The sequence below is a fragment of the Lissotriton helveticus genome, chromosome 2_1 (genome assembly GCF_964261635.1).
Source record: "Lissotriton helveticus chromosome 2_1, aLisHel1.1, whole genome shotgun sequence".
NCBI classification, from domain to species: domain Eukaryota; kingdom Metazoa; phylum Chordata; class Amphibia; order Caudata; family Salamandridae; genus Lissotriton; species Lissotriton helveticus.
In genome coordinates this window covers 937,147,478-937,159,239 of record NC_136059.1, presented here as the reverse complement: position 1 = coordinate 937,159,239, position 11,762 = coordinate 937,147,478, and positions in this window count along the sequence as shown.

Sequence of the window (11,762 nt, the reverse complement as noted above, 5' to 3'; positions counted from 1 at the left end):
TCGGCCTTGACAACCATAATCCATCTAGGAAGTATTTGCTTTAAAACCACCGTGTCCATCCCTACACCAGAAAGCCCCATTAACCCTTTCAATGCGCATGATGGGCGGGAGCTGTCGTGTGCAACGGTGGTCGTGTGCGCACGACGGCTCCTGGCCGTCATGGCATATGGCCCCGGATTTCTATTTCTCCCCTGTAGCCCTAGGAGCTGGGGAAGAGCTTCCCCAGCTCCCGAGACCCCCAGCGCCTTTCAGTGAAATAACGATCAGCGCACACTTTGCGCTGACGCCATTTCACTGAAACCGAAACTGAAATGAGCTTCTAGGCTCATTTCAGTTTCATTTTCTATGTGCTCAGGGGGCTATCTCAGCCCCTTGAGCACGTAGAAATACCGTAGAGGTATCATTGGAAAGGGGAGAATCTCCCCTTTCCAACGGTACCCCTCCCCAGTGGATCTCTGGAGGAGGGCGATCCCCAAGCAGGGATCCACCACTAGACACCAGGGAGGGGGAAGCGGCCCCTTGGGCAAGGCCCTCTGTTCCCCCCCAAAAAGAATTTGGCCATAGTCAGTCTTGCTGCCCCCCCGGTGGGGGGGCAGAAAGCCCACTGGACTCCAGGGAGTTTTTGGTGTGCCATTTAAATGAGGGTGGGGCTGCCCAAAACGGGCACGCCAATGGCCCCCCCACCATAACTACAGCTTTTCTGCTCCCCCTGGGGGCAGATGGGGGCAGTAACCCCCCGAGAAAAAAGTGGGTTTTTTTCAGCTATCCCAGGACCAAGTCAAGTACCCGCTACAGGCAAAGGCCCAAAACGTATTGAGTAGACATCAAAATGACCTATCACAAAACAGCCTGTTTTGCAAGGGGAGTCACCTGGGTTTTTGGCCCCGGGCTCAGCGGCCATCTTGGGAAACCTACACCCGGGGAGTCCAGCGAGGTATTGCTTGCGTTAGTCCGCCAACGTTTTCCTATCTAGAATCCCCTGAAAACCTCAAATTTAGCTAAAGAAAATCACGTTTTTTCCAGATCTCTGTGTGGGAAAGTTGTGGAATCTACGTGGATCCAAAAAGTTCCTACCACCCAGTGCTCCCCCAGGTCTCCCGATAAAAATGGTACCTCACTCACGTGGGGGGGTCAAGTACCCGCTACAGGCAAGGGCCGAACACGTATTGAGTAGACCTCAAAATGATCTATCACAAAACAACCTGGTTTTGCAAGGGGGGGTAGGGGGGTCACCTGGGTTTTTGGCCCCGGCGGCCATCTAGGGAAACTACCAAACCCACACATTTCTGAAAACTAGATACCAGGGGGGAGTCCAGCGAGGTATGGCTTACATGGATCCCCCAACTTTTTCCTACCTAGAATCCGCCGCAAACCTCAAATTTAGCTGAAAAAAACACTTTTTTCTCAAATTTCGGTGTGGGAAAGTTCTGGAATCTATGTGGATCCACAAATTTCCTACCACCCAGCGTTCCCCCAGGTCTCCAGATAAAAATGATACCTCACTCACTTGGGTGAGTCAAGTACCTGCTACAGGCAAGGGCCCAAAACGTATTGAGTAGACACTTGTGTGGGTGAGGCAAGGGCCTGTGACTGGGAAGAGCTCAAAACATAGGGATTAAGGGTATAGCACAGAGAATTCTAAGCGCTACATTTTTTGCGCCAATTCTGCATTAGTCACCCACGCAAGTGAGATATCATTTTACTTGGGACACTAAGTAGAATGCTGGGGGGTAGGACATTTGTGCCGGCATGGTGATTCCACAAAAAAATATGTGGAAAACGTGTTTTGTCAGCTAAATTTGAGGTTTGCAGGGGATTCTGGGTAAGGAAACGTTGGGGGATCCACGCAAGCCATACCTCATTGGACTCCCCAGGGTGTCTAGTTTTCAGAAATGTGTGGGTTTGGTATGTTTCCTTAGATGGGGCAAGCCTGAAATCCCAGGTGCCATACCCCCCCCCCCCGCCCGACAAAACCAGGTAATTTTGTTATAGGTAATTTTGAAGTCTCCACTTTACGATGTGGGGCATTTATTGTTGCAGCCACTATGCCTACCCACACAAGTGAAATACCATTTTTATCGGGAGACCTGGAGGAACGCTGGGTGGTAGGAAATTCGTGGATCCACGTAGATTCCAGAGCTTTCCCACACAGAAATTTGCGAAAAAAGTGATTTTAGCAGCTACATTTGCGGTTTGCAGGGGATTCTGGGTAGGAAAACGTTGGGGACCCAAGCAAGCAATCCCTCGCTGGACTCCCCCGGGTGCCTAGTTTCCAGAAATGTCTGGGTTTAGTAGGTTGTTTTGTTGTAGGTTATTTTGATGTTGCATCAATAGTTTTTTTTGGGCCCTTGCCTATCGCGGTTACTTCACCCACCCAAGCAAGTGAGGTACCATTTTTATCGGGCGACCTCGCTGGACTCCCCCGGGTGTCTAGTTTTCAGAAATGTGAGGCTTTGGTAGGTTTCCCTAGATGGCCGCCGAGCCCGGGGCCAAAAACTCATGGGACCCCCCCTTGCAAAACCAGGTTGGTTTGTGATAGGTAATTCTGATGTCTCCTCTATAGGTTTTGGGCCCTTGCCTGTCGCGGGTACTTGACACACCCACACAAGTGAGGTACTATTTTTCTTAGAATACTTGGGGGAACGTGGGGTGCATTGAATTTTGTGGATCCACGCAGTTTCCAGAACTTTCCACCACCGAAATATGAGGAAAATGTGAAGTTTTTTGACCATTTTTTAGGTTTGCAAGGGATTCTGGGTAACAGAACCTGGTGAAAGCCAGTCAAGTCACCCATTCCTGGATTCCCCTGGGTGTCTAGTTTTAAAAAATGTATAGGTTTGCTAGGTTTCCCTAGGTGCCGGCAGAGGTAGGATTCAAAAACTACAGCTAGGCACTTTGCAAAAAAAGGATAATATTCCATTGTGAAAATGTGGTGTGTTCACATTGCGTTTTGAGCTATTTCCTGTCGCGGGCACTATGCCTGCCCACACAAGTGAGGCACCATTTTTATCGGGAGACTTAGGGTAATTCAGATTTGTAAAGCAACTGTTATTAACTATTGACTTTCGATGCATTTCTACCTTCCAAATGAAAGACAATGTGTAAAAAAGGAGTCATTTTGAAAAATGACAGATAATTCTCATGCTAGAATGAGTATTTCCAATTTCGGAAATGTGCAAATATCTACTGTTTCTAAACACTATATTTTGTTCCCATTTCAGAAATACATAGGTGTCTTTCATACCGATTTTTCCATGTATACATTTTCCCAGAATAATTGCTATATACCCGGTACATAATAAAACAACATTGCAAGTCGCTGCTCAGTCTAGCAGCGAAGGAGTTAAAAAATATGCCTGTGAAGGACTCACCTCTGACCATAACATACTATAGGTTTACAGACTGTTTCCATGTTAGTGCTATCACATGTGTGCGCCGTTGCTGTATTTTCAGTATAGAAATTCCATGTTTGACACTGTTCAAACTAACAAGTAAGAGAAAGTAAAATTTGCCACTTCTCTGGTGCATGCACTTTAACCGCGCCTGCAAGGAAGGATGACATTAGAGACTTAGGGGCTTATTTACAAGCCCCTTGCGCCACCCATACGTCACTTTTCCCATGTTAAAATTGACGCAAAAGTGGCGCAAGGGGCTTGTAAATCTGCCCCTTAGATCTTTGAAAAGGAAAGTAGCAGCAGCTTCAGTAAAAGGACATTGTACATTTTTTTGTAGCAAAGCAAAAGCGGAGCATAAATGACCTCCTCCTCGCTTCGTAAGACATCATTGGTGATAAAGGTGTGTAAGGTATTAGTGCAGGGGCAGGATGATACACAAGGACCAGAAACTAAGGAGGAAAGCTAAATTTCTAACTGTTGGCATAATGGCAGCATAAGGAACTCAGGGAAATTATTCATGGCTTAATTTAGGCTCAGTACATCAATAGCGTTACAGGTTAGATGGCTGGCAACTTTGTGTAAGGAAGAGACTAAAAGCTTACAATTGTGTGAAGAAATATGATAGGGGCATATCTAAAAATTTGCCTTGATCTGCAAATTATACGTTGAACTGTTTAGAACAGCGAGTCTGCTGATACACATGATTTGTAGGCAATTACTACAAAAGAATCATATGCGAGTAAAACACCAACCATCGTGTGTGCATACTGATTTGGGATAAAAGGACAGTGCTCCAGTTATCATCTGCAGATAAGAAAGTCTGATAGGTTTGTCTGACTCCTAACACTCCCCCACTTAAAACAGCACGACTCACTAGAGGAGAAGTGAAAAACAGTTCTCCTTTCATCCTACAGTGCATTTCTTATTGGGCTAAGGGCACCTACCGGGTGTGAATTAACAATATGGGGGTGCAAGGGACACCTTAGTGTTTTAACAAAGAAACATTAGACTCTGCTAGGGTCCAGAGTGTAAAACCTCCTCTTGCTTGAAAGGACAAGGACATCAACAGAAACAATGGTGAACTATTGTGAAAAATTAACAGTGCCTCCAGGAGAAATAGATGCCTATCTCAACACTTACCCGTATAAAAAGGACAAAATGAAGAGTAGATGCTCCCAGAACACCTGCAGCTGGCTCAACAGGCAAGCAATGCACACCGGAAAAAAGTTCTTAACATTAAAGGTTAAAATGAACAAGAGTACCTAGGTTTAAAGCAAGATCTCATCAGAAATGGTGGAACTAAAGCCAGATCCAGGCAGATGAAATTTACAATTTGATGGGCCTCCAAAATACCTTCCCAGCCTGACAGAGCAGACCCATAAGGAAGTTGAAGTGCAAACCCTGCTATGAGTAGCAGGGAGAGGCTCAAATGTCAATAAGTCAACCCTTCAGTCTACCCCCTAGGCCATTTTACGCCAAGGAAAGTGCGAAATGCAGAACAAGGGCTGCTCTGCCAGAATAACCAACCACATCATAGCCCACTGGCAGGTATAAAAGGGCAGCAGGGCACCTAGGGTATGTAGTGCTGGGTTTTCAATATAGGAATGTAATGTCCTCCTGTCCCGACTCAAAAGCACCAACACAGATGCATGCTAAATTGGAACTAGTTTCAGGAGATATAGACTCCTGGGGGCACATTGAAGACAGTGACCCTGCCCCCAGGGACTCAACGGGCATGTGCATCCCCAGAAACTGTAGCATTAAAGAAGGTGCCCCAGGCGCTTCTGCTGTATTTTTCTGTAATACACATAGTGCCGGCGCTATCTTAAGAGGGTGTTCCCTCATGTGCACTGGGGCATGGCCCCATGCAAATGAGAGAAACACTTTGAATGGAGGCGGGCAGAGAGGCCTTCATGAGGCGCACTGATTGTGTACCAGAAAAAACAAATGGCTGCACTGTCAGTTCCCTCACCCCTCCTCTCCACCGGTGATCTCAGTCCTTGCGGGGTGGTACATCTCCCTTTAAAGTGCAGTGAAAGGCTGAGCATCTGCTTCAAGCAAGCGCTCTGGGAGCATCGTATTGTGTGTCGTAGGGCACACCGTCCCAGTATGCGCCTGTCACACCCAGTTAAACGTGCATTATAGTGCATACAGTGACGGTGCACCTTTTTTGTAATACAGGTCTAGCTTTTACTTCTCGGTCTGTCGTGATCATGATTGCTGGGTGAAATCATTTCTTCTGGACTACTTTAGTCACATGTGTGCTGAATAATGCGTTTATACCATGGCAGCCCTTGGATAACCATGGTTTGTCCATGTACATACCAACAGAAGAAGATTCAACACTGGTGTGAGTACATACAAAGGATTTACTTCTCACAATACCATCTCCTGCAATCCCATTTGTAGGTACTCCCTTCAGCTTTATAGAGGTTGCTTGTTGCTCATATCTGAGACGAAGGTCGATGTCTCAGGTTACCAAATGGGAGAACACACTATCCACCATATAAGGGTTGAACCTCACTTATTGGGCCTCTACTAATCTGCACAGGGCATTAGCCTGAACATTTTACATACAATCCAGGTAAGGTGCCTCCAGAGTTGCCATGTACTTTTGAAGACCTCCAGTAAGACTTTAGCTACACAATGAAAAGAGCCCCCACCATATGAAGGTGTTTCACATGATACTGCACTACATGCTGCTGCACCATGGCGAGGCCGCCGCAATAGCTAGGCATATCACCCAATGCACCTGGGAGTTGGCATGGCACTGATTCTCTGTAGATGGACAAATCATCAAAGTGAGCACCCTGGTCAAGACAGGAGGATATCTGCTGCAGCTTCTACCTGGGAATGGTGTTTGATCGATAATATCCCATGCCGGGAATACCCAAACTGTACAGCTGTGATCCAAGTATCTTGATGTTTGGTCATGCCACACACATCCTCTGTGCACGCATCGACCTAGGACCGGTCTGATGACAAGGATAGGTTCTGGATCTAGTCATGAACTGGGAGATGACCGTTAACCAAACTCTTGTAGTGACAGGGAAAACCATCCCAGTTGCAGGTTTCACATGTGGAGCGAGGTGGTGGTAGCATCCTGTGTTAATGGATGTAAGCAGCAGATCTCCTTACGGCGGAAACATGAATGCAAGCCTACTGGTCCCTTCATCTAACAAGTTCAGCTGCTCACAAAGATCCCTGAATTTCAGAAAGCGACATACTGTGCAACGTATGTGTGTGCTAGAGTTATAGTATGTCCCACACGAGTGATGCAACCTTGTGGGTTCCATTTTGGAAGCCCACAACCTGGACCAGAGGACATGGTAGGGGTTACAAGGCGAGGCCTGCAGAATCTGTTAGGTAAATGAGTCCTTTGCAGGGACACAGATCTTGTTCTATCTTCCTGATCTCTGTGAGGAGTGGTCATACATAGCTGGGTGCAGCCTGCTGACAACCCTTTATACTTCTGTGGTGGGCATTCCACCTGCAGTGTCCTGCTAGGCAGATCATCTTTGCAGACGGAGGCAAGCCCTGGAAGGTAACTTGACCGGGACACATGAAATGAGAACAGACCAAAACTGGTTCCAAGAAAGCAGACATGGAATACACATCCTTTTTCCAACCCAAATCCATATAGCAATGGAAGCACAAAACCCCTCGTTGTTGTGGTCTCTTTTATCACAGAGGGGGTACTCTGCAGAGTTTTCAGGGACTACTACGCAGACAAAGGGTGTCGCACTGACCGCCAACTCCCCAGAGGTGAGGGAACATTACCTGAAGTCTGATGTGATGGAGGAATTAATGACTGTCCTGGGTGCCAAGACATCCTCCCTATGAGTGAGGGAAGCGCCAAACCTTCAGGGGGAGTGGATACTGGAAGGGACTGCGACAACTGGGTTTCAGCGGAGGCAAGGGCCTTGTGATGCTGTTTTTCATTAAAAATTGAACCCCCAATGATAAACTAACCGTGCTAATCCTCCCTGAGGTAATGGTAATCCTTCCTGTTGAGAGGAACCCAAGGAAAATCAATACGTAATACTTAGGTTCTCCAAAGATGCAGTTCAAAAGGGGTGAGTTGAAAAAAATCTCCCAAATAAAGAGTATTCTCAGGCATTGTGCTGAGGAAACTAGCTGGAATGAAGACCTATTGTATTTGGAATGTCACCCCCTTTTTATTTTCTCCGCAGGGCCCTGATAGCTTACTGTATCTATATAGAATACCAGATACGATTTTGCAGAGTAAAGCTCTGAGGGTGGAAATTGACCCGGGGTGGCGGATGCCAAGTGTAAAAGAGCAGATAGCTGAGAGCTGTGGTCAGTGTCCATGCAAGTTGGATATTCAGTAAGCCTCTTAATGGATTTTGTATTTTTCCAAGAGGAAAGTAAGATTCGGCGACCAGATTACAAAAAATTATGGGATTTGGTCAAGAGAAGTGGGTTTAAACTTGGTGTATGGTATTACACATCTGGATATAGCCATTGCAAACAGTCAATATTTGCACAAAAAAAAAGGGATTATATTATGCTAGGAATACCCCCAACCTCTCTATCCCCCTCCCTGAGTCCTCCCCGAATAGTGACTATATCTCACTGTAGGGCATAAGGATGATTTGAGAACATGCAGTCCAAGATAGGAGGGCTTGGTCGGGGTCTAATATTGATCTCTAGAACTGGGAACTTGAGCTCTCTAGTGTGACCGTATTAGTTTTTGAAGCCTTCTTGAAACTCCGTATTGCACAATGCACCTTATTAACTATATAAGTAACTGAAACTAGTTGCTGTCATATCTCAATATAGTTTAACCATTGTACATATTGAAAATAATAAGTATGTTTATGAATTGGATTTGTAGCAGACTATGCCAAGGGGTACTTCTATGGATAAGTATTTGAACCATGGATTTGTGCCTGTTTGTTAGGTTTGTGTTATTTGTAATAATGCCATTTAGTTTTAGTTATTGGTTATTCTATGATAAACCTAAAGGTTATGTATTAATAAATTGGAAAAATATTTCTATTTCTGGAGCTGCCTCAAGACACTACATGTAGAAGATAACATCTGGTGCCCACTGCCTCAAGGAACAGTCATTTGTGGGTGTGTGCCAAGCATGCCAAAGAAGAACAAGGCAAATACTCAACAGAGCACCAGAGTGAACCTCAACGTGAGTTCAGTACCAACTAGAGTGCTGGAGTAAGCTGTGATCTGCTGCTGCCACCTGGAATAGCAAAGTAAACAAAAAAAACGTAATGGATTGAATGCTTGATTTAATCGCAGCTCCTGGCAATTACTCAGGGCTGCATCTCATGTCCATTGTTATTTTGCACACAGTGCCACCTCAGTTTGGCCCAGACATCTGCACATCTCGCTTCACAGTGCTCCAACAGGAACAGTCCAGCCGAGTTGCTAGGTCAGGTCCTCCCCGAGCAGGAAAAAAGCAGCCCAAAACCAGTTTCACCCTTGTATCAGTCAGGTATAGCTTGGTTCTAGTGCCACTGCACCATATCCAAGATAGCTCCAATGAACAGGAACATGTGCGAAAGAGTCAGGTTTGACTTTGGAACCTTGATAGTAAACCCAAATGATGTAAGGTTGTTTTCTGTCATCTGAAGGTGGCCCACAACTGCCTGGGGCATGCTTGCCTTTACTGGCCACTTAGCTAGGTATGGGAAGACTGGTACACTAGACCTCCTAATATGCAGTATGACAACCGCCATCACTTTTGTGAACACTGGAGGGGCACTGGTTAGGTCAAAGGGGAAGACTGAAAATGCTCCTGGCTCACTGTGAACCACTGGTAATGCCTGTGGGCCTGCAGGACGGGAATATGGAAATACAATGCTACCATCCAGTCTCCGGGATCCAGGGTAGACAAGACCTGGGTCAGCATGAGCATCTTGAAGCTGCAGGAAGGCTTTGAGAGGGTGAAGATCCAAAATAAGACAAAGGCCTCTATCCTTCTTCAGCACAAGGAAACTGCAGGAGCAACACTCAGTTCCTGATTCTCAGGCTGGAACGTTCTCTGGCTCCATTGGCTAAAAAAAACAAAGCCTGCACTGACAGCTACAAAACAGATAGGTGTTCATCCAGCTAATGGAAGTTCGAAACTCTGCTTGACAAGTTGCAGGACCCATGCATCCGAAGTTGTCTTGCCACCCTTGGAGTAAATGCCTGAACCTGCCTCATTCTGGGTGGGCATTTGTTAAAAATGGGCACACTAAAAAGGTTTTGAAGTTGTGGTTGCCGGAGGGATGGTGAAATGGACTGCACATTGTCCTGGATGCCCTGAACACTGTCTGGGTGCCGTGGCCTCGGGAGCAAAATGTTGAGTGCTGGTGGCAGGGTCTGGTGTTAGCTGTACTGAAAAACCCCTTATGGCGCCACAAAAGGGGTGAAACTGCTGATGACATTTTCTAGTAGGGGCAGAAAGCCCCAGAGAATGAACTGTGGCACAACTCTCCTTAAAGGATTCCAGAGCAGGGGCTGCTTTTTCACCAAAAAGGAAGGGTCATCAAATGGCACGTTCAAAGATTCATGAACATCCCTAGAGAAGACCATAAACCTCATACAGGAGTGGTGCTGAAGCTCCACACTTGTGCTGATTATTTGAACCAAGCAGTCAGTTGTGTTTAGGCCAAGTTTTGCCGCATCCTGGATGTTCTGTATGGTTTGGGCTGGACACCTGTAGGTCCTTTGAACTGCCGGCAGGATCTGACTAACTGTATCCCATAAGGAATGACTGTAGTGGCCTAGAAGTCAGTTACGAATTAGCATTTACTAATCGCAAAATAAGGCTAGCCAGAAGTTTCCATGTGCTTATACACAGTCAGGACGTGTAGTGGGAAAGGCTGGTAGATACCTAGCCCAGTAGGCTCTCAAGCACAGGGTGTTGTGTCAAGAAGTGAGGATCGCCCAGTGCTGGTTTGTAGCAACAAGCTACCTATTACCTGGGGTCCAGAAAATGGTATTCCTAAACACCACAGAGGGTATTCGTTAAAGCCTTGTTAAATGATAAGAGAAGTTCAGTAGGCATCTGGCCAAGCTGAAGAACCTCTCTCAAATTGTTACGCTTTGACCTCCTTTGTTGGGAGCTGTAGTGCCTCTCCAGTCTGCCTTATGACCATCGAAAAAGATGCACTCTCTTCAGCGACGACAGAAAAGTCCAGAGTTTGAGGAAGTGTCCAGACCACTGGTGTCCTGTAGTTAGGCATTCCAATTGTGCTCATCCTATGTAGGAGCACAGTTGTCCACTTCATCTTAATGATTATTGTCAGAATTGAAACTAAGAGCAGATATAAAGTATGAACTGTACCACCTGATAAGGGCAACATATTGTAAGGTGAGGAATAAATATTACCCCACAATATGAACCAGGATACCCCCTACCTTTTCTTCCCTCTGGCCTTGCAGGAGGGCCACTAAGGGGGGGGGGGGGGGGGGGAGAAGACAACCTCCTCTGTGCTCAAGGGTGCAAGGGGTCCCTCGGCTAGAGAACAACCAGTGCATAAAAACCACTAGAGAACAGGACGTACTGGTATTGAACTATCAGATGACGCTGCAAGGGGCTTTGTGAGAACAATCAGTTGCTCTCTAACTACAGTGTGGCTCAAGAGGCACAGAACGGCATCAACACCTGCCTGCTCCGCATGTGCTCCTGGAATATAAATGGTCTCACCACAAAGTTATCTGAAAATGACTTACACGTTTATTTGAGGTCATTTGATGTCATCCACCTGCAAGCACGAGACCTGGCTGAATGAACCTGTCCATATTCAAGGCTTTACTAACTTTTTCGCTCCTGCTGTAAAATGAGCGAAACATGGTCACCTCGTGGGTGGCTTGGCAACCTATATCTCAATAGCAAGCATAGCATCTGAAACAGCCCTAGAGGTCACAACTCCTGGTATGTGCGCAACGAAATGCACCATACCAATCAACAATATAACGGTCGACGTAATCTTTAGCAATACATACATACCCCCCAAAAAGCAAGACAAAGAACTGAAGGAAACAAGTGTAGGACGTAACAAGGGTCGCAGAAGAGGACGGCTCCACATTTCTGGTCATCCCAGGGGATTTCAGTCTGCAGCTATTAGGAGCCCCATCAGCAGCCTAGCAGCAGTCCAAACTACTCTTCTTGAGATTCCTATATAAGGTAGAAATACATTGGGGTGCCGTACAAAAACCGGAACGTGCCTGGTGGATGACCTTGAACATCTAAGCTTCAGGGCACTGAATGGCATATGTACAGAAGACAATCCACCAGCTGCCACAAATCATTCCATCAGAACAAGCATAACTCTGGATTACACCTTTGTGACCCTCCCACTATTCTAACACGTCCACACTTATCATATCAGAGAT